Here is a 21437-nt window from a genome sequence, read left to right as displayed (position 1 = left end):
CCGAATGTGCCGATCGCGGGGCTGTTTTTCCTTTCTGGCTGCAGCAAGGCGGTTCGTGTCGTGGCAGTAATTGGCACATTATTTCGGTGCCTGAACAAAGGACGTCGCAAAGTCTTTGCCGTTACTGCTGTCCACGGTTTCTAGCTGATCAGTCGTGTCTCACCGAGTTAGTCTCCTGTGCGTCGGTAGCCCAGGAAAAACTCCCGCACGACAGCAGTTCTGTACAAGGCCATCGAGTGAACTTTCGCGTATGCAGCTCCTACGGGCCAAAGGGGCGTTCGCGCGCGGCGCATGTGCGATGCTGCGGTGGACGTGGGGCTCTTTCGGTGAGAGCGCGCATTTTGCATTGTCAACTTTCTGTTCGCGTAACAATTTCAGTGAGTTGTCTGGCACACCATGTGCCACGATGAGAGACCTTAGGCGGAAGCACAGTACGCAGCTAAACAGCATGGCTGCTGGCGCACTGCGTAAGCTCCATTCCTTAGGTGACATATTCACATACAGCACGCGTTGCAGCAGATATTTTGCTAATCAAGTACTCTGCGTGGAGGACAGACCCAACTGCAAATGTCCTGCTGTCAATGCAGCATCATTGGTATCTAGGAATAGGCCGCAGCAGTGTGTACCTTACATCGGGACACATGGCAGAATTGTCCGTTTCACAACTTTTTACTTTTTGCACAAAAGCCTTTCATCATGAAGTTCAAATTACGCAACGCGGATGGACATTCAAGTATTTTAGAATCAAATATAGTAGTAGGCCGCAGTTTTAGAAAGGAAAATTGGCTAGGGTTGAGTGCATGGGCGAAGTGTTTGGCAAGATGCGAATTTCATGTGGGATTGAGCAGTTTTTCAAATTTTAAAGCTACAATCAGTTTACCTTTTCGCCCTTTTTTCCAATAAATTGGCTTGCTTTGTGAATGGCGGCTGTATGCCGTCGCTGTTATATATATATATATATATATATATATATATATATATATATATATATATATATTAGACGTCAGGGACCTCTCACTGGGCTAGTCATGACGGCCGCAGTGACCTCATGTGACGTCAACCGGCGTATCACTAACCGATTTGTCAAGAGACACGCCTGTCGTCTCGGCGCGTACTTTCTGATCTTCTTATCGCGATACACCGTTGTAAACTGCAGCCAAAGCCTCCGTCGCAGTCCAAATGCGTTTCAGAGCACTGCAGTCGCGGTGCTCGTGTCAGGTGCTCTTTCGCGTCCTTTCTTTTGAAACGAAAAAGTGATGAGTAGGAATTTAGACGCTGCCGAATGAGATGTTTCCTAAAATGCCCTATAATCTCATTAAACGTTTTGCCCTGGATTTAATACTTTCCATGTTGGTCAAATACTTTTGACACAATACGCAATTAAGCAGAAAAGTTCGAGTTGCTCTGTACAATAGCCCACGAAATTCGTTTAGTTACGTCAGAGTCGTTTAGGAAAAAAGGTACGACAGCGAGCAACATGTTGCTGGGCCTTGCCAGGACGACCCTTGGCCGTTTATGCAGTGCGGTGAAAGTTGCGCGTTATGTCAGCAAAGAACGGGAACTGACTTTGAGGGAAAGAAAAAAATCTGTGGTGATGCGTTACGCCGCATCTCTTTCAAGTCCATGTTTTGAACCGGTGCATGCAAAGTGTTCACTCGGCACACGTCCTGCAGCGCAACTGACGGTGTGACACCCGCACACTCCTCCTCCGCACGCATGAAAAGGGCCCAACATACTCGGCCGGCGCAAGCTACGGCCAAGAAACGTATCTCGCTGCCCAGAACCAAGCATGTTCCTTTTCAAGTGCCTCCGCGTCACTTGGCCTGGAAAAGCGTTATTCCAAACGTAAGAGAGATTCTATCCGGGATTCTCAACTTTCGATTGTTGCTCGAGAATGCGTTTTGCGCAATTTGTTCGGCGGTGTCCTCACGGCACAGCGTAACGATGGTCGAAACGACGTCCCCATTTTTTTTCGCGTCAGCTAATCTCACCCGCTCAAGTTTTTTCAACACACTGAAACTGAGCAAACCAAGGCAACTGGCACGCTGCGAGGCTGCATGCACGCAGCACTTGACCGAGTATGGCACCCACCTGAAAAAGAACCCCGAGTGTGCGCACCTTTTGCCTGTTAGCAGCAGCAGAGAGGTAGCGCATTGTCTTTTTTAGATCGCGCTTTCTTCAGCCACTTCGCCGTTTCCTGTAAACTTGCTCACAGCGAGCACCCCACTCGTACGCGGCGTCTTGCGCTGACTCGATGAGGCGGCGCAGGCATCTTTCTCCAGTCTCGCGTCAGCCCCGACACCTTTTGACCAGCAGAACTTCAGTAAAACGAGTCCAATGTTTGCCTTCGCAACCCAATGGCGTCCGTGTCTGATGGCAGCGATCGTGTTTTTAAGGGACGCAAGCGACACCCGGCCGGCGGTTAGCGTAGCCCAACGTTCGTCCCCTAATCTGAACATTCTGTGGTGATTCTCGAAGCGGTTGAGAAGTGCCGCGCAATTCTGGCCCCCCTTCTAATTTGTGAATGAGATGCCAGTGGCGGGAATGCTGCAATTACTCCAGTCTGCTAGATTGCGCTGAAGCTGCTCCAGGCCGTGCCGTGCAATCAAGTGTCCCTGAGCTCTGTCTCTCATGTTTCACTTTCTACAACCGGTGTGCTCTTCCTCGGCGGACTGCGCGCACTTGACGCGTTTGGCACGGGGGCTGTGTCACGACGCTCGGCAAACTCTCCCCATCTCGCGTTTATTAGCTGCTTTGCTGTACATCTGTGTCATTTTACTAGCTAGACGACTTTAGGCCTGAAATAAAATTGCTCGAATGGCCGTGCTGCATACCACGTGACTGTGTTGCTGTCGATCTTTTTTTTTAGCCTTTGGGTTGTTTGCTTTACTGCTAATGATGCGCAGTGTGTGTGTGTGTGTGTGTGTGTGTGTGTGTGTGTGTGTGTGTGTATATATATATATATATATATATATATATATATATATATATATATATATATATATATATATAAGCGTGCAAGTTGACTCGGTGTATCCACGTTATGGTTGTAATTTTTAGGTTAGGCCGAATGTCTTAAAATATCTTTCAAATGTTCGCAATGATGGAACCATTTCTGACGTGCAGAAATGGTGTCCGGCTCACGATCATTCTTCATTGTTGACTGCTCCAAAAACGCCCACTCCCCTCACTGCATCCCGGCCGACCGCGCCTTTATATGCGACTCGGATGTGCACCTCTCTGCAGCCTCGCATCACTGAGTTATGGACAGGACTGTTTTGAAATGTCTGCACACACGCAGTTTTTGTCGATAACGGCGCATCCATGGTGCAGTTCTCATTTTTCGTGCCTTCGATCTCGGCAATATCGCGTACGTTCATTGGGCAATATTCCAGCACGATGCTACCATGCTTGGGCATGCTACATCTTTGGTTGGTGTCATACGGCCACGTGTGAATCCAAGAGTAAGCTGTTTTGGGCGATGGTGCAGTATTAAAATAAGTGCCCAATCGTTGCATCGCGATTGCAAAAACTAGCGTCTTCCAGTGTGAAACCAGCGCGTTTTTGACCCTGGATCGCACTGTGGACGCCGGTGAGATTTCTGGACAAGAGCTGGGTCACACTGGACGCTGCTATCACGCTGGGCATCGCGCACTGTTGTGTGTGCGATGAGCGCGCAGGTTGTGCCGCACTGCGCAAGGTGCTATTGGTACAGTTTCATCGGGAGATACTCATTTCCTGACCGAATGTAATGCCATATTTTGAGCTCGTAAATGTCTCAGCGAGAAATGGTGTCTGAGCTGCTCCGTTTATGCATGCGTATCTGACTTTGAAGATGAATTTGGCTGTGTGGATAGCGGTTTTCAACTAAACTACGTAAACGCAGATAAACCCTTGTTTGTAATAGTATAAAGCCTTGTTTGTAATAGTTTGTACGCAGAGTGCGAGTTATTGCAGTGAGGTTGAGTAGCCGTCGTTCGGATGCATTCGAACGGAGCCCAGGAAACAGAGCTGAGGCGATTCGTGCGCTTCCCCATAAAAACATGTTGGGTGATAGGCTCCGAGGCTCAACCGAGTTGGTTCGCCTAATGTTAGGCCTCGCGTGCCTGCTGAGTCCGTCTGCAATCGACGAGGATAAGTCACTCTTGTCATTAAGCTTTCGCGTCAGTTTTGCTAAATAAACTTTTTTTTTCGTGTCTACAGTGTCGCCACACCAAGCGATGAGCGCCGATGTGACACGTTATAAACACTCGGTATATGTGCTGCCGCCGAAGGCCTCGCGAAGCGACGTTTCTCTTACGGAGATATGCGACTACGCAGACGTTGAAGCGCATCGTTGAAAAACGGAAAATTCGCATGTCCCTTGCGCGAAGGACAGGCAACGGCTATCAAATAAGATCGGCAGTAACCGCCCGTACATGGCGTCTCGGGTGGGCCGTTCAACTTCAGTTTGTTAAAATAGCAATCGCAAAAGAAAACCAGCATTGTCGCACTTCCAGGCTTACTAATAAATAAAGACTTTTTCTTTCTGATAGAGGCGTAAGATTTAGCTGTGTGGCAATACTGCATCTGTCATGCCTGTGCGAGAAATTTTTTGTGAAACTGAAACTGCGCCTGGGTATTCACGTGAAAAATTGTTCACAGTTCACAGCGTGCCGTAGTGGTAAAGTACTAGGGGCCTTTCGGTCAGATGATCGAATCCTGGGGGTTCTATGGTTCTTTCTATAAAGACGCTCTCACTTGCTTTCTGTATTTAAGAAAAAAATGTATACATACGGTGTTCCAGCTAACTTTATCCAGAGTTTAAATATATGCGAATGCCACGTAGCTGGACAGAACCAAGGTGATGTTTGCGTCGCTCGGAAATATGAGATTTTTTCATTCCGTCTAATTAGGTAATTAGTTTTAATTTCTCAGATATAATATTTATATCAAAAGTGTGAATGTGTCAACTTATCTGATTACGCGGAATGCAAAAAAAAGGGTAATCTGGGTATCCCCAAGCGACGGCAAACAACACTACGTTAGTTCTATCCAGCTACGTGGCATTCGCATATTTTTACACTCTGGCTAAAGTTAGCTGGGACACCCTGTATATATACGGTAACCAGGCACCGCGTATTTTTCACTGTGGACCTGCATTGCCCTCCAGCATGCAGCGCGCGACACTGAACCCATAATCCGGCGGCATATTTACAATCGCTAGTACGTACAGCGGGGCGTGCCACTTGCGGAGACGCCGGACGTGTTCGCGCATGCGAGAGAGGAAATGTGGAGACTTTTGCTCCTCGAATATCTGACTCCGTCTAGCACTACGGAGGAGTTCCTTAGCGCGTGTTGTATGCGTTTGTTCCCTATGCGCGCCAGCAGAAGTCGCGGGGCACGGTAGTGCTGAACGTAGCGTCGCAAGTTGGCGGCTGGACGTAGTTCTGTTTACTCAGTCGTGTTTTGTACTAATTGAAACGACGTGTCATTATTTCGCATTGTTGGTAGCACCTCCAGGACACCAAAGCTAGAACGCGGACTGGTACGTGGGTTGGACCGCCCTGCTTCCAGCTTTGAACCCCCCCGCTACCCCTTGGGTGCCCCGGAGATCTCGCACCGCCTGATTCATTATTAACTTCAGGTGCTCTCCTGAAGCCTCCGTTTGCCGGCTACATGTGCCCTCCTGGAGCAGTGCTTGCAAAAAATGCAATCTATCGTCGCGAGTAAAAAATCGACCCGCGACTTATAGAACACCAGTGAGAACCTTGCCTCCTTCAGACACAGCGATCACCAAATAGGGCGTCCGTGCCCATTGCCTCACCGCGCGGGCAGGCAGCGGCGGAGCGTAAACTCGACCGCAATGCCGGCATGTCTAGGGGACAAACGCATGCAGCACGCGCTGAGAAACCTCCTCCGTTCTGCCTGGAGCAAAGGCCCCCCAGATTTTCTCTCACAGCTGCTCGCGAAGAAACGTCGAGCGCCGCGAGAAACGCCCAGCTGTGCCAACTAGCAATTGTAAAAATGCAATCCAGCATGGCATTGGATGCTGGGTTCTGCAGTATGAATGCAATCGATCCGTCTTGTTCGCCTCCATCTAAGCAGACGCCCTCGCAGCCTTGCGAACCCGCCATCAGGCTACGCATGTTACGCTCGCCTGCTTTACTTCCAGCGCCTTATTGGTGTCGAATCGTCGCTGCTAGTATTGGCAGCAATTTGTATGTACCTACATGTCTGGATAATGGCGGCGTGCTCTAACCGTCACCGTTTGTACGTCGTAGGGACTTCTCTAAAGCAGAGAGTACGACGTCGTACCCGAAAGTGACGTCGAGATATATGCGGCTTGGCGCAAATGTTTTTTACAGGTCTGGCATTTCGACCGCTACGCGAGCAGTTTCTTTTCTGAGCTTGCAACTCGCCTTAGCTGTTGCGCTGCAAGGTCGCCGGATCAAATCCCGGCCGCATTTCGATGGGGGTGAAATGCAAGAACGCCGGTGTACTTCTTAGATTTAGGTGCACGTTAAGGAACCACAGGTGGTCCAAATTTCCGGAGACCCCTACAACGGCGTGCCTCATAATTAGATCGTGGTTTTGTCGCGTACAACCCCATGACTAAAAATTATTATTATGAACGCCCGTGCCCCGTGCTTTGGCGGCGTGTTAAAGATCCCCCGGTGGTCCGAATTAATCCGGAGTCCCTCATTATGGCGTGCCTCGTAATGAAAACGTGGTTTTGGCACGTAAAACCCCACACAATTCAATTCAACGTAATTAGGCTGTTAATAACGGCAATTGCTTCTGTACGTTCCTTTTTTAAAGGGTACTTCACTTTTATTCGCATAGAATTGTGCACCAAGTATACAGGAACAAACAAAAAATTGCTTTATTGGTGAGAAGTATGACCAGCGCAGTGTGCCAATATGGCAATATAGACAAGAAGGGCACCGAGAGCGGCCCTGCTGCGTCGGCGTTGAGAGCGCCGCATGCGAGGCAAAATTCTATTAGCGGGTGGTACCCCTCTCCCACCTCTCGTTCGCACCGCGTTGATTGCCTCCTGCACTGCGCGTGTTTGGGCACGTTTCGTGCCGCGCGCGGTGTGTGCCTACGTGTGTGCGCGTGGACATTTCATTCGAAGTGCGATGTACAGTCTGTTTCACATTTCGGGGAAAACTCTGAGCGCATTGCATCGCGATGCGGCGAGCGCTTGAGTCGGGCGGCGGCAGCAGCTCGCGCAGGTGTCGAGGGGCGTGATCGTGAAAGGCGTCGTCTGCTACGGCGGCGGGCGCTGGCCGCATTGTCGGGAAGCGTTCTACTGTCTGTTGCAGGGCGCCGATCTCATCGTTACCTCGTGAAATGAGCCGGTATTCTTTACTAAGCGTTGTGCGATGCCCATTGATACGCCTCGAAGGGAAGTTCATCGCTGCAGGGCAGTCATAAACGACGTACTGATTCTATACATTCTTGACGGCCCGTTTCTGGAAGGCGACTATATAACGCGATAGGTCGCCGATCCACACTGCTCGTGTTGTGCAAGAACTGTTGGGAGAGCGCGCAGTCACTCTCTTGAAGTGGCCGCCTCAATGCCCGGTCACCAACATCATTTAAAATGACTGGGGCTTGTTGAAAGTATCGCTGCCGCACCATCCCCTCTATCAGTCGCCTGAGGATAGGCTTCGATCCACCATCGTCAGCGACTAAGACGTGCTGCGAATGAACACATCCCTGATCAAGTCATTCTACACTTCACTGCCTTTCAGGATGAGCGCTGTCATCGCTGCCGCTGGGAACATGACGAGATACTAGACAGTTTTAGTTTAGCGCACGCAACTATAGCGTACGCTATACGCTATAATATAGCGTACGCTAAGCAGCGCACGTTTTCTACAATTTTAATTGGCCGACGATATCTTCGAATCTCTGAGGCCACATGCCGTCGTTGCGGCTATTTCGCGCCTGTAGCGATAGGTGGCGCCGACATCTCGAACGTTTCTTTCGTTAGGCTTCGACTCGTTCGAAACGAGAAGCGATCTCGAAAACACCACGAAGTTATCCATAATACTTTGTCGCCGAAGCGGCCTGAGACTTAGCGAAAGCCGTTTACACCGTCATTTGCTACGAACGAAATGCATTTTACAAAAGCAACGCCAAATTCAATTCGAAGCGGGCAGCCGGGACCGCCGCCATGTTTTCCGCAAACCACGCAAAAACGCTAACACTAACTCGTTTGCGTTGCGTACGCCCGCTATACCCGCTATTTCGTTTAGCGTTCAGCGCATGCGCAGTGACGACCCGCTATTTTTTAGCGTACGCAATGGAATAGCGTACGCTATACTAAAACTGTCTACTAACTGAAGTTTCGAGCGTGACGTGTCCAATTCCCCGCCGGAGGGCAGGGTCTGTCTGGTGTAGTGAATGATTGTCTAAAAAAATCACTTCCAGCTCATTGTCTTAACCTAAAACATTCCTTTAATTGTATCTGTTTGTTTCATCGTGTTCGACCCCCATAGTTATCATTGTTGAGTGCTTTGTTTTCTTTTCTAGTCAAATAAAGACTGAGCACGTTGCGCGCACATCTTGGTGCGTCTTGTCGCTGCTTATTACGGTAGCACACACCGCGAAGAAATATACGTGCACGCGCTCAGTACCCCGGCCTTTCGAAATAACAAACGAAGCATGCTGTCAAAAGAAGTTTGTGGAACTCCAATATCGCCAATGAAGGGCTCAGAGTTACGCGTCGCACAACATTTAGTAAAGAATATCAGCTCTGTTCCCGAATTAACGATGAAATCGGTGCACTGCCACCACGGTTCCCGACAATGCGGCCAGCACGCGGCGCCGTAGCAGACGACGCAGATCATGACGCGTCTGCGCCTGCTCGAGCTGCTGCCGCCGCACGACTCCATTGCCTGCCGCATCGCGACGCAATACGTTCCGAGTTTTCCCCTAAGTGTGAAACAGACTGTACACGCTTCTATTTGCCTTCAAGAAGATCGGTACGCTTGACAGTGATTTTTATGGCTGGAATGCCGCAAAAGGGCAGCGTCTGCTCAGCCATGTAAGTGACGCTGAGCAGGTAATTGGAAACGACGTCGTATATGCTGCCGGAACAATCGTGAGCACATACGATGCGGCACATACGAGCTAAAGTCATTTTTGCAGTTTCTCACAATATGTTTGCTACAAATCCGTGTTGTCCCTGATGGCGACAACGGACTTCCATCGACACTGTGCGGAAATAAACAAAATATATCGCTGCATAGTACGTCATGCGCACACAACTTCAACTAGTGCGTCTCCTACAATATGGAATAGAGGCAGCAATGTAGACAGCTTGGCCATTTTTTAACAGTGCTCAAGAGACGGAAGTTGAAAGTATTAGTAATCATTCCTGCTTCAGCAATGCCGGCGCGACCAAAACGCGGGCATGTATCGTCCAGTAACTCGATCGATCGGTGCAGTAGTGATGCCGAAATGAACTCCGGTCATGTTCAATGCATCGTGCACATATTCAATCTCTCGGTACGCGTGAACTTCGACCACTGCTAGCACACACAAACGAAACACGAGAAAGAAGACGGCACAAGCGCTCGTCGAACAACTTTATGAATAAAAGGATTATGTACCGAGTGCCTATTAAATCTATGTGGGTTACATATAAAAACCGTCATACTGTTTACTTCGCTCGGCGCACCGCAGTAACCCATGTCTGTCGTCTGCTTTTTCGTACCATTGTCTTGTGAATCGGCAGAATTTCACTGGTGGCATCAACCTTTTCGTGTTACATTGCTGTCGTGACAGTTAACAAAATAATTTCCGGTCATTCGAAGAGGCGCCGTCGCAAACAAGAGACGTTTCGCGCGCAGCGCGAACTGAACGCGGGCGCGACCGCTAAAGGCACGTTCACACCGAAAGCGGACGGACAAGCAGATCCGGCCAAGCGGCCGCGGATTTTCCGCTTTTGCGGAAAACACGCGGCCGCTTGGCCGGATCGCGCCCGGACCGATTTTTTCCGCGCGGACAAGTTGGCCGCTTTGGCCGCAGCCAATCATAACCCGACACCGCGGAAGCGCTGGTGAACGAATGTAAACGAATGTCTGTCTCTGGGCTTTTCGCTTCTGTTCTTGACAAGCGTCAAAACGACAAGTTGGGCCGGTTGGTTGGAATTTATAGTAAGGTTTGTTACAGCGCAACACAAGACAAGGACAAACGGAGGTGTAAAGCGACGACATGGCGCCATGTCGTCGCTTTATACCTCCGTTTGTCCTTGTCTTGTGTTGCGCTCTAACAAACCTTACTATAAATTCCAACCAACCGGCCCAACTTGTCGTTTTGACGCTTGTCAAGAACAGAAGCGAAAAGCCCAGAGACAGACATTCGTTTACATTCGTTCACCAGCGCTTCCGCGGTGTCGGGTTATGATTGGCTGCGGCCAAAGCAGCCAACCGTGTCGTCGCTTTATACCTTTTTTCGTCCTTGTGTTGCGCTGTAACAAATCTCGAATAGCGACTATACAAGTGACGAGTAAAAGGCTAACGATCTCCTCTTCGTCTGAGCTCATCATTTTGCAGAAGTATAGATAGCGGACGGGAGCGCGCCAACCCACGACGAAAAAGAATTATTGAAACTGCGCGTACAAACCCAAAGTGTCGCGAGGTGGCGGCACGTCCCTGAAATTGCTAAAGATATTGCGAGATGCCCCGCCTTCCCGGCGGCGCGGACACCCAGACAACGCGGCTGGTCTGAACAGGCGTGGGCGCTCGCCGCTTTGAAAATCCGCTTGTCCGCTTAGACGCCCCGCCTTCGGTGTGCCTTAAAGGGAAGCTGAAAGGTTTTCCAGAAAAAATGAGTGAACATCTGTACATAATGGTTTTTAACCCTCCGAATTCGAATATCGTATCGAAATTGAGCGAAAGAAAGCGCAAATATATTTTATTTCGACGAAAAGTGCAGCAGCGGACACGCCCAGCTCGCGCGTCTCGTTTCTGCCTGTGATTGGTCGGTGCGCCTCGTGACGTCAACTATAGTAACCGACCGCTGCCGCTACACATGAAGCGCGGTGCCAGGTAGTTTGGTGCTGTTTTTCTGAAGAGTTCGGCGTTACTCCCTACATGTACGAGCCGATTGCCAAGAGCCGGCCTCTCGAAGAAGCAAACGATGCTGGTGCGAGCATTGCTTTCGACGCGAACGAAAGCAAAGTCTTGGGATCTCCTCGTGTTGGAAATGCTCTTTGGTATGCTTTTTGCAAAGCGATCTAGTGATCTCGCCGATCTAGTGAGCTCGTTTCCGGTCAAACAACTGTAGTGTTGTGTTCCTGTATGCCTCCTCGTGGAACGCAAGCGGGGATGCGATCGTCGGCATTTGTGCGCTGTCCAAAGCTGTCGGCAATCTACAAAGACTGTTTAAACGCGTGGAAAGCTTCCCGGTTCATGCAGTACGTGTAGTGACCATCTGTTGACTACCACTCACGTTGATTACCACTCACGTTGACTACCACTCTACATACACGCAGACGCACCAACAAAGGAATGCAGGGTCGATCGAAGCAGTTTACGATGGCACGCACGCAGAAACAAGCGCGGTCAGGCACGGTCGCGGACGCTGCGAAGGAACGAAACACTAGAGTTGACGTCACAACACCGCGGTTTCCGGTCCCCGCTCCGCTCGCTCACTCAACGGGGGGCGGCGCTACAGCGCAATTTTAACCGACGATTACGTCGCTCCTAATTGAAAAAAAAAACCCAAATTTTACCTACATGGTTTATAAAGTTCCCGCATCCGTATATGAGCGTCTTATTGAATTCGACACTCTTTAGCTTCCCTTTAAGGGAAGCGGCGGCGGAAACCTACACCCGTTGGAGATGAAATCGTTCCGCCATGGGAGAAACGAGCGCAGGCGTCTAAGATGAAACTTGGCGTGCGGCCGTCCATACGCGAAGCCTTTTCACACAATCCCTCAACACTAGCAGTGCTCGCAATTTCTGCGCGGAATTATGCTCTCCTATCCAACACAAGACGAGTCTGTGCAGCACCATATCAGTTACCACCTAACCTGCTTATTTTGCTGGCTGTAGTGCAGTCTACAGCCTATGCTACGCCTGTGTTGTGGAGAGTGAACGCACATAGGACGGATTTCCTTCGCGTTGCGCTATGCCTTCATTGTCACGGCAGGACACAGTGCGTCGCATGCAGCAGCGTGCGCGATAATGGATAGTCTGCACACTCGCACCTTTGGCCAATAAATGCTGTGCGCTGGCAGTGATGAAATTTGGAAGCACGCCTTGAACGCAAGTAAGTGGAGCAAATTCGGACACAGCGACCGCGCTCAACTGAGCAACGCCATTCCGCACGAAATAATAGAGAGCTTTAGGTGAGGCGTTGGGGCCCCTAGCGCTTGGGTGCGTTTGCGTGCGCAAGCAGAAAGGCGTTATATGTTAGCGGCCCCAAACGCAAGCCGCACTGAGGTCGCATGTGCCATTAGCGTCTGATTGTTGCCGCGTAATCATTTTTTAAACTATGAAATTAAGCATATGAAGTAAAGTACATGAAATTAGTTTTATTAAAGATTCATAAGATTACGCGCCTACGTTACGACTGAGGCCGAACCGAAGCAATCCAAACATACGTTTCGTAAACTGTAGTCAGGCGTCTTGTGCAGCATGATTCGTTGTGGTCAGTGTTTTGTTTATTTAGAGCCTCCTGCAAATTTTGGCATACCGCCGTTGCGGCGACAGCGTGCCGGTGTGCGCTGCGGACCAGCTTTACCACATCGGCCGTGATGTGCACGCGTCGCCGCCGGCGCAGCCATGTCAAGTGGGTAACGTGACAGAGGGGCAGCCATGTTTTCGGCCGCCCCAAGGACGGTAGTAGACGTAGTGGTCTGCGCGTGCGCAGTACCGTTGCCCTTAGTTCTCGCGTACCCAAGCCGCGTGCGTCCCCTGAACTTAAACGCGCTAATGGCCATACTGAAGAAAAATAATTTTACTGCTTTAGGACACCAAAACTCCCTCGAACAGAGGCGTGACTCTATTGTGCATATTGAGGTCACATTCTTAATATTTCGTTTTTTTTTCTGTCGCGTAGGTTTTCTTCGTTCATAGTAGCCCCTCCCTTCGTCTCGTTTCAATCGTGCTCCACTGACTGATGTTGCTCAGTTTCGCGACCTATCGTAGATCGACGCTGCTCGTATCGTGTACTACCTTTCGTCCGGGTTGCTCTGGCCACGCATGCGAACACGTAGATCGACGTTGGTCACAGCACTCGCCACAGCCATACTAGCAGCGACTTCTGCGCGTGCATCAGATCACTCGATGCGACTCGCGTCGCCGCATCACCGAGGTGGCTGAAAATGGTGCGTCGTGGCCATGGAGTAGTTGTGGCTATTTATTTTTTGATCATTATTTTTTGCTTAGATCGCCGTCGCCACCGTGCTGATAAATGAGTTGCGAGTAAAAAAAAAATGCAGATCCCACGCACTGTGGTAATGGATGTAAACGAAGCTTTCCGTGCTGGATGCTTTGATTGATGATAATTAGCGGTGATGTTGACGGCTAAAGCTTAATTTTTTAAGCGTTTAGGCTAACACGAGAGTGGTGAGTTGATCTTAAACGTTGCCTCGTGTGCACCACTGCTGTTTGTCTGCGTAGTACACAGAACACACAGGGAGAGGTGTTTGCTTGAGGCGTTGTTGTGCGCCATATTTGATAACCTCTGAGAGGTTTGAGCGTTGTCGTTGCCTCACATGGCACATCGCATTTTGGCAGAAGTATTAAAATTGAATTGGATTATGGGGCTATACGTGCCAAAACGACACTCTGATTATGAGGCACGCCGTAGTGGCGGACTCCGGAATAATTTTGACACTGTGATGTCCTTTAACGTGTTCCAAAATCTAAGTGCACTTCCCCGTCGAAATGCGGCTGCCGCGATTGGGATCAAATCCACGACCTCTAGCAGTGCCATAGCCGCAAAGCAGACGCTGCAGGCACAAAAGTGTTGATTTGACGCTCGACCGGTTCCGTAGGGTCTCCTGGACCCTGCGGTGCGCTTTAATTAACGTGTCTCTGCTTCTGCGCGCCCTGCATAAGTTTCTCGCTTGACATATTTGCATGGCGTTTACTTTTCAGAAATAGCAGCAACGTAGCAGCAAGCTTGTCCTGTGTCCCCGCAACCGCTTTAGTGGGGTTACCTTGCCTTCTCGCTTCCCCGCTCTCTTGTATGGAAACTGCCTCTTCTCCCTCTCCTCTCTACAGTTCTACCTGTGTCCCCTGTGGCCTCGCAGGTTAGTAGAAAGGGAAGCGCTGCAGTTTCTGCAATGCTTCTGAATGGAGTCACGGATAATAACAGCTGTCAAATGGCTAATGTGGCGACGGCCAGGGATGCTCCAGAGGGTGCGCATTCGACGCGGTGGGGTGAAAACGAGTTTATCCCGTCGCCTTTCCTCTCTCTCGCGCGCCTGTCATCTAGAGAGAGTAATACATCTTTATTAATAAGATTTGAATGGCGAGAGCAGTGTGGGAGGAACCCTCAGTCCAGGGTCCCTAAGATGATTCCGGCGATGTTTCGAGCCCGTTGTATCACAGCTCGGAGGACCTCGGGAGGTCCGTCGCGGAGGCCATCGTCCCACAGCTGTTTGTTGCGTTAGGGGGTAAATGAGAGTTGGCAAGGGAGGAAAGTGGTTTGCAATGCACTCAATCGTGACGTGGAAGATTGTGGGCGAGCTGCCACAGCCAGGGCAACGATCTGCATAACAGTGTGGGTAGAATTTATTGAGAGCGACAAGATTTGGAAAAGTTGCGGTTTGTAACTGGCGTAATGCCACTGTTTCCTCCCGCGAGAAGGACGGCGGTGGTGCGGCGTGGGTGCGACGAATGCGTGTATAATGACGGAGTATGTCTTTGTAAAGGCGCGCTCACACTAGCGGGAGACTTCCCGCAGCGGCACAGCGTCAACGTCAACACTGCGGCTCTGCACACACAGGTGTATACTTTCTCTCGCACCTTCGTATCGCTCTACGTTACTTTCCTAGCATAGTCGTGCAGTTACCGACGGTTCAGTCTTTCCGTCCATTTCTATGCAACCAGAATTACCTTCTGGTTAGGTTTTGTTTGCTGCGCGGGATGCAAAATAACTTCTTGCCGTCCTCCGTCTGATCTCGGCAACCATCCGCACAGCAACAAGGCATTTCGGGCCTTCGCATCCTAGGTCATACCGATCTATTCAGCGGGATCACAGCGAACTAAAATAATCTCCACAAACTACGGCCCTCAACATTCATGCACGCGAGTGAAATACTATCACCGCTCGACACACGCACGTGTATACTTTATCGCACATATGTATTGTTGTATGTTACTTCCGTGCAATTCTGTGTAACCATACTTTTCGTCTGGTTAGGTTCTGGTTGCCGCGCGCGATGCAAAATAACTTCTTGCCATCCTTCGTCCGGTTTCGGCACCCAACCGCACAGCAACATGGCATTTCAGACCTCCCGGAACAAAATTATCGCAGCGGTGTGCAAAGCACAACAGGCTAAACGCGCGCTCTTCGCCCGGCGCGCAGGAACTTTCATGGCGGCAAAGGGGCGGAGCAATGTCACATGTCACCGATCAGCCTATCGCAGGCGTTGTCGGCTGGATCAAAGCCTGGCGGTACTTTTAAATGATTGAGGGACTTTAGACCTTTCGTAGTTGCAGCGCCCCCTGACTAAATTCTGGGTAATGAAAGAAAATAAAAACACTTTATGATCACTCTTATACAGTAAAACGTATATATGCATATAACTTATTTCTCCATGAAGTATCTAGACGTGCGCTTGTAATGCGTTACCGGTCCATGTTATCCAATGGAAAATAAAGCGCCGTCTTGGGGAACGCCACGTGTTAGCCAGCACGCTTGCTTTCTGCATCCAATCCAATCCGTTCTGACGCCAACGCTAGCCAAACCGCTGCGCGGCACGCTCCGCTCAGGCAGCTTCTAAGCGGACCGTGTTCCTCGCGCCGCTATCCCGCTTACGGCTAAGCGGGCGGCGCATTCGCGCTTCCGCTCCGCTTAGCGGAGCGTAAACACGCTCAACTAAAACACTCTAATTAGTGGCAAGTATACCTGTGGTATTGCAGGTGATGAGCGCTAGCTAGTCCACATTACGGTTTTTAAGTTTTAAGGCGAAAACCTTTAGATCTGTTTCAAGGCGACGTTGTGAATAGAAGATATCACGTTGTCCAGGGAGGCCAGAAGCGACCCAAAGCAGGTCCAGCCGTGTAAAAAAGATAAATGATTAGCCACGTTAATTAATGATTCATTAGTGATATAATTAAGGATGATTAGGGTGCATAAACAAGAATTAAGGTGGATAAAAGACAAAGATGGATTAAAGTCGATTAGGGTTATTGAAGGAGTATTAAAACCGATTAAGGTGTATAAAAGAGTTAAGAGATACGTCACGTCCGTATCCAGTAGTATGCTTGGAAGTGCCACAACATCGTTTTATGCGAAGCATATTACGAGAGCTCAAGCCAGCTCCTCAGGCGCGGCGGTGTCGCCTTCAATGACTTTTGACCCCATTCCATACCACGTGACACCGTGACGTCACGACAGAGGAGAAATGGGGCTCCCACTCGCGCCGTCGCTCGCGGCGTCGCGGCGGTATATAAGCAGCTGCGCTTGTTTCTAGGTGGCTTTGGCTCAACTCCTGCAAGATGGGCTGGGTGGGAATCGAACCAGGGTCTCCGGAGTGTGAGACGGAGACGCTACCACTGAGCCACGAGTACGATGCTTCAAAGCGGTACAAAAGCGCCTCTAGTCAATGCGGTGTTGCCTTAGAAACGAGCTGTTTCTAAGGCTCAGGCGTGCGTCGCTTGCTCAGGCGCACATTTCGTTGCCGCGCCGAACGCTGCGTTGCTCGACGCTCACCGCGTCCACTGCGGGGCGCGTAGTCGCTGCGCCGTAGCCCATTGTCTTACACCCCTTGGCGGGTCGACGGGAACGCTGTCGCGTTCCACTCTTGAAGGCGAAGCAGAGTAACGCATGAGCTGTTTCTTCGTCTAGCCGAACCAAATATAGCCAAGCAACAGCAGTTCACCAGGCTAAACAGTGGTTCAACAACTAAAATAAAGGCTAGTATGCTTCGCATCCTGGGCTTGACCTTAGCTAAGCCACAGCCATTTTTTTCACTTGCGATTGGTGTTTTAACTTCAAAAATAAGCCCTAAATGAACCGCCGACCCGGGACGCTGTAAGGGCTATTACTGCCGATTTCGATAGCCTTTTGTTCTTCAGACAAGGGATATGCTGCGCTTTCTTACATCAGTGATGCGTTTCAATCGACACGTCTGCCTAGGCATATATCTTCATCAGAGAAGCGCGGTCTAGTGCTGGCAGCCTTCGGTGACAGCACATATACCTGTGTTTGACGCGTCACATCGGCGCTCATCGCTTCTTGTGCTGGCACTGTAGACACGAAAAAATAGTTTAAGAACACCGGTGCGAAAGCTGAAATATAGTGATTTGACCTTGTTAGACTTGCTGATCCCAGTCGCGCTGATAGCGTGCAGGCGGACTCTGTGGATACGTTAGGCCTAGGCTTCGGTGGGGACCGATCTCGGCGCGGGTAGCTGGCGAAAGCTAAAATGTGTGTATTTGAGCCTCGGAACCTTTTTTCAGTACAATAGGGAAAGTGGAAGCGCAACGAATCGCCTCAGCTTTAGTGTCCGTGCTATTATATCAATCAGCGGCAGGTTTCGAACTCGGGGTCCGTTTGACCGCGTCTGAACGACTTCAGGAGTTCATGTCCACTCCACAACACTGCGACAACGGCGACAACTCCCAGTCCTATGTTACGTGCAAACTACTAAAAAACGCGGCTTTCTCTGCGTTTGCGTGGTTTCGTTCAAGAACTTAGCTAGCCGCCCAGTCAAAAGGGAAAATGCAAAAAAAACCAAAGTGATCTGCAGTGTCAAAGATGCATGCATAAACTGGGCAGCTACGCACCTTTATTCCAAGCTGCGACGCGAAATAGTTTTATGACCCCAAGATATACCGTTATATAGGACAAGAGATTAGTATCAAGCGATGAAATTGTATAAAGCATTGAATGTTCCGCAGCGCTCGTCCTTGCGTACTGGAACCAGCGCAGTTTCCAGTGCGAACCACCTAACTGCAGCGAGAACCAGCGCCTGTACAGCACTAACCAGTGCGCCCCAGCGTCATGGCAGTGGAACCAGCGTCTCGTCCAGTTTGACCGAGCTCTTACCCAGCGTTCTCACTGGTGTCCCAGCGAGCGCCAGCGTCCCCAGTGTGATCCAGTGTCAAAAACCGCGCTGGTTTCACACTGGAAGACGCTGGTTTTTTGCAATAGGGGAAGGAGGTTTAAGATCGATTAGGCTGGATTAAGGTGAATTACAGTCGGCTTTACAAGGCTTTCGCATTCGCGTTTCTTCGGTGATACCTAAGGACACCTTAGATTTTTGGAATTTGGTTTGAACTACGCTTCCACGCACGCATGAGTGGGCGACGATTATTTGGTTTTCTCACAGATAACAGGCGGTATGTAGGGTGTGTTCACATGGTCGCGCACGCTTGCTGTTGATTTCAACATCTAGGAGGAGGCCGGGAATCTTCGCTTTTATAGCGAACAGGGTGCCTACCAACCGGGACAACCGGGAATTCTCAGGGAATTTGTGCTTTTATCAAGGAAAATTAGCTGTAACTTTATTGAAAGGAAACGAAAGTCGTGACGGTGTTACTGCTGGCTCCAGTAGCAGAGGAATTGCAACGTATCGTCATTGACGCCGTGTCATCGGCACAAGGTATTGCCAGGGTAGTTAACGACCGATTTTCCAGACGCCCGATTTTTCGAACATGCCCTATAATTCGCACGGCTCTGCGGCACCACCACATACTCCATATAGTCAATCTATATTGCCCTGACTGCATGTCTCAAATGGCATTAATCAAAGCCACCACCGTCGCCATTTAGATTATCTCGCAGCCTCGAACCGGCACTCTCGCACGCAGCGCACTATCACCGCGGCAACGTTAGGCCTAGCTGCTTCGACGTTCGCTATTAAGCTTCTTGCCGTGCGGTGCTGTGTTTTTCATTGAAACAATTTGCCGTTGTCAGCAATGGCACCTACTCCGCCTCTGTAATCCTCGCGATTGGCTTCGAAGCTCGCGTTGCGTAATGCGTCTCGGGAAGTTAGCTTTGCCTTACTACAGCAGTGTTACGCGGCGAAGGATAACAAGCGTGGGAAGGGGCAATTGTCAAGGGACACAGTATGTATTCCTTAATTATACACGCTTGCACCCCATCTCCTCTCACAGTACGAGCGATATGCCTCATGCGTGTGCTGGCAGGCCCTACGAGCTTTTTCGGGCGTGCCTGTGGCAATTTTAACCCTTAAGGGCAGTTAAAGACATGCGTTAATTTTTTTTTTTCGAACTGCGGGATTTTCCGAATGTTTTTGCGGCCCCTAATTCAACACAAACTGACTACCTCATACCATCCTCAAACCAATGGCCTGACAGAGCGGTTAAACCGTACTCTTACCGATATGCTGTCCAAGTACGTTTCCAAAGACCACCACGACTGGGACATTGCCCTTCCTTACGTAACATTTGCGTACAATTCTTCCCGGCATGACGCCGCCGGTTTTTCTCCATTTTATCTACTGTACTGTCGCGAACCTACCTTGCCCCTAGACACGGCACTTCCTCCTGCTGCGATCTCAACAAGCGAGTATGCACGCGACGCCATCGCCCTCGCCGACCATGCACGCCAGCTTGCCCGTGCTCGACTGACGACCTCACAAGCCACTCAGCAGTGTCATTACAACGCCCGCCATCGTGACGTACAGCTTTCGCCTGGCGCGCTCGTGCTCCTGTGGTCGCCCTCCCGTCACTTCGGACTTTCAGAGAAGCTCCTTTCGCGATACACAGGGCCCTACCGCGCGCTGCGCCAGGTGACGCCTGTGACTTACGAAATTGCTCCTGTGGGTTCAACCTCGCAGTCTCTTCTGGCATCAAGTGATGTCGTGCATGTCAGTAGGCTCAAGGCCTACTACACTGCTTCCGAGTCCGATCTTTAGTCGCTCCGGGACGGCGCTTTTGCAGCCGGCGGTAGTGCTACGGAACAATAGCCCCGTTTACATGAATGCGACAGTGGCGCATCGCATTTCCAAGCGCATTTGGGAAAGGTGATGCGACGCCGTTTACATGTAGCGCCTTAACTCTCGCAAAAACGTAGCGCCACATGGTGTCGTATAAGTGAAGTGCAACCGACTTCCGGTGCAACTGGTTTCCGGTTGTGGGCCGAGTGCACGTTGGTGGTTGAGTGCCGAGAAATAGACAGCTTTAGTTTAGCGTACGCAACTTATAGCGTACGCTATACGCTATAGTGTAGCGGACGCGAAGCAGCGCACGTTTTTTGCAGCTTTAGCTGGCCAGCGAGATCTTCGGATCTCGGAGTCCATTAGTCGTCGTTGCGGCTATTTTCCAACTATAGCGATAGGTAGCGCTGACATCTCGAATGTTTCTTTCATTAGGCTTCGCCTCGTTCGAAACGAGAAGCGATCTCGAAAACACCACAAGGTTATCCATAATACCCTGTCGTCGAAGCGGCCTGAGACTAAGCGAAAGCCGTTTACACATTCATTTGCTGCGAACGAAGTGCATTTTCCAAAAGCAACGCCAAATTCAATTCGAAGCGGGCAGCCGGGACCGCCGCCATGTTGGTTGGTAATTCCTTCCCATCATTCCTAATGCGACGATCCTGCGTTTACATGCCCCGCGAGAGTCGACTCGCGCCCGTAAATCTACCCTCGCCTGGCGCATTAATGCGATGCGCCTTCCTAGCGCATTACTGCTGTTTACATGAGCCGCGTTTACATGAATGCGACAGTGTCGCATCGCATCGCATTTCTAGCGCATCACATTCATGTTCATTCATTCATTCATTCATTCATTCATCCACCTTTGTGGATGACTCCATGTCGATGAAAAAAGCGAATGAGCATGGACTTTCGCTTGGATTTGCTCATTCGTGCTTTCTTGGGGCGTGGGGAAGAAGGGCTGTGGCCATTCTGAGTTCTGCCACTTGCACTCCGGGTCGTAATCAAACACCCACGTCTTGTCACCGGTCACTACATTCTACATAAAGTCGGGGTTATCATTCACATGAAGAAGATGCTGGCAAATCGCTTTCCGGTTGGCCTTTTGCTCCTCTGACAACACTTGCGGCCCGAACTTCGCGCGCACTTTCCTCATGGCTAAGTTTTCGGTCATGATCTCAAAAACTTGAGTTTGAGGAATGCTCAAGTCATCAGCAATCATTCTGATACTCATTCTATGATTACTGTTCAGAAAATTTTTCACTCGCGACAAAATTTCGTTGGTCTTTCTGGTAGAAAGGCGTCCGGAGCGGTCGTCGTCTTCCACTATTTCCCTACCTCTCGGAACAACTTG

General features: G+C 50.2%; 1 protein-coding gene across 5 annotated transcripts in view; it reads left to right on the top strand.

Annotated features, from left to right (window-relative positions):
• Positions 1 to 21437, top strand: part of LOC135920263 (nucleolysin TIAR-like) — a 260801-nt gene that overhangs the window by 83994 nt on the left and 155370 nt on the right. The window lies entirely within an intron of this gene.

Source organism: Dermacentor albipictus, chromosome 1 (genome assembly GCF_038994185.2).
Source record: "Dermacentor albipictus isolate Rhodes 1998 colony chromosome 1, USDA_Dalb.pri_finalv2, whole genome shotgun sequence".
NCBI classification, from domain to species: Eukaryota; Metazoa; Arthropoda; class Arachnida; order Ixodida; family Ixodidae; genus Dermacentor; species Dermacentor albipictus.
The sequence above is the reverse complement of the archived record's forward strand: the minus strand, read 5'-3'. Positions and strand labels throughout refer to the sequence as shown.